Source organism: Chaetura pelagica, unplaced genomic scaffold, assembly GCF_000747805.2.
Source record: "Chaetura pelagica isolate M959 unplaced genomic scaffold, ChaPel_1.0 scaffold345, whole genome shotgun sequence".
In the NCBI taxonomy this organism is placed as follows: Eukaryota; Metazoa; Chordata; class Aves; order Apodiformes; family Apodidae; genus Chaetura; species Chaetura pelagica.
Genome location: NW_009953962.1, coordinates 1,573,304 through 1,575,955, shown reverse-complemented (window position 1 = coordinate 1,575,955; position 2,652 = coordinate 1,573,304).

The window sequence follows — 2,652 nt, the reverse complement described above, 5'->3', positions numbered from 1 at the left end:
AGCACATTGCCTGCTTTTCTTCCAGCACTGTGCTTCCCCAAAAGAAATATTAACAAATGGGAACTGCTATGCTGATGACTGAGCCAGAATAGACTGCTGCCCTTGTTCAACAACCTTTCTACTCTATACATCCATGAGTAGAAAAAGCCATTATCAGTATACCACTAAAGAAATGCAGATATCTGGTAATTGACTAGAAGATGACATAATTAACTGATACTTCTTCATTCTACAAGAAATTTTTATCAATCATACTACCCATCTTCCTTTGTCTCTGTATTTTATTCCCCGGGTCCTTGGTTTCCCTTCTTTTGTTTGTTGCTTTTTGTTGTGGTTGCTCTACATTTATTCTTTAAATCAGTGAAAAGTTTACACAAACAGCTTATTGTGTGTTTTACATATAGGCATAAATTAATACATGCAATTTATTGTGGAACAGAGACAGAGGCTGTTTTTTATTTTCAACACCTTTCCAGTGATTTTTTTTGGTCACGTTTTTCAATACTCCAACTAATAAGTCTGTTCTTTTCAATGCTACCTGTTCCTAGGAACATATGTAGGTTTTTCTTGAGGAAATGCTATCCTTGGGTTTAACTGCAACATGCAACATTCTCTTTCCAGACAACATCCAGTTCTGGCTAAGAATTTGTCTTTTCAGGTCAGAGAAAATTTAGCTTGAAATGTTAACAATCGCCCTGTGAAACAGAAGATCATGAATGGACACTGAAAAATAAATCCCAACAAGGTCCAAATTTTTTGACAAAAGCTTGAAATCCACCTAAACATGAAACTGAAATTTTGGGTAATGTCTTTTTAGAATTACCATATTATGATTAAGTTTTAGGAAGAGTTCTCTGCCTCGATGCTGATCATCATATTACTCTTCATCCATTTCATCCATCATTGTGTAGGAAAAATGCTCCAGGGCAAAGGCCCATCAATTTAGAATGGGAACCATGCCACTCAGACAGATGGGGATACCTTTGGGTGGCCAAAAGATCATGTATCTGCATCAGCAATGGGTGCTCAAGGCACGATTCCCAGCTGGGAACACTGAAAATGCTGTCCATTACAAGCTGTCTGTGGCTTTTAGCCACTGCTAATCCCTTGCGGGTCAGAATTATCTTTTAAAAACAAAAATTGGCTTCCATGGCCACAAAAGGGCCTTTCATGAGAAAGAGGCACAGCAGGGGACCCCAGTGTCATGAAAAATTCACAAAGAACCCATGCCAGCCCAGGGAGGCTAGGACACAAAGTACATAATTAGAAGGACAATTCTTTATTCAAGCACATGGGTTGTCCTGCTCAAATTGGGGCACAGGGAATGCAGTTTTACATGTGGTTCTAACACTTTTCAAACATTCGGGTATAACACGATTTGACCACTCTCTACTTACTGCATACCTACTATTATTTTGAAAAGCAATGGTCATTCTATGGTGCCATCATACATCTGCTTCTTCATCTGGGTGTCCCTGGAGCAAGTCTTGCTACAGTTACTTAACCATGGTGCCAAATAAGGGGAGGGTTCCATGGAAGTGTTGGAGGGGATGGAACGTAGGACATTATCTTACGAGTCTTGGGGTATCCTTTCTTCTTTGTGGATAGCTTTAAGAGTCTGAGAAACAAAAATGTTCTTCTCTTGAAGACCCATCTTGACTAATGCCTGTGCTTGGGAATAAGCTGGTGCCAGAGCTCATGGCTTGGATGTGCACACACTTTGCTGGATGAAAATAATTTGGACAGCCAGGTCCAAAGAGTTGTGTTGAATGGAGTTAAATCCGGTTGGTGGCTGGACACGAATGGTGTTCCCCAGGGCTCAGTGCTGGGGCTGCTCCTGTTTAATATCATTATTGATCATTTGGATGAGGGGACACAGTGCATCCTCAGTAACTTTGCAGAAGACACTAAGTTGGGTGAGAATGTTGATCTACTTGAGGGTAGGAGAGGCTCTGCAGAGGGGTCTGGACAAGCTTGATCGATGGACTGAGGCCAATTATATGAGTTTCAACAAGGCCAAATGCTGCATCCTCCACTTGGCCCACATCAACCCCTGCCAGCATGACAGGCTTGGGGAGGAGTGGCTGGAAATCGTCTGGCAGAAAAGGACCTGGGGGTTCTAATTGACAAGTGGCCGAGTATGAGCCAGCAGGGTGCCCGGGTGGCCAAGAAGGCCAACATCATCCTGGCCTGCACCAGCAATAGTGTGACCAGCAGGAACAGGGAAGTGATCCTGCCCCTCTGCTCAGCCTTGTGAGGCTGCACCTCAAGAACTGGGTGCAGTTTTGGGCACCATGGCATAGGTAGGACATGGAGGTGCAGAGAGGGTGCAGAGAAGGGCAACCAGGCTGATAAGGGGTCTGGAGAACAGGTCTTATGAGGAGAGGCTGAGGGAGCTGGGGCTGTTCAGCCTGGAGAAGAAGAGGCTGAGGGGCGACCTCATTGCTCTCTGCAACTATCTGAAAGGAGGTTGTGGTGAGGTGGGTTTTGGCCTCTTCTACGCAGTGACCAGCGATGGAAAAAGAGGAAATAGGGTCAAGTTGCACCAGAGGAGGTTCAGGTTGGATAATAGGAAAAATGCCTTCACAGAAAAAGTGGTGAGGTCTTGGAACAGGCTGCCCAGGGAGGTGGTGGAGGCACCATCCCTGGAGG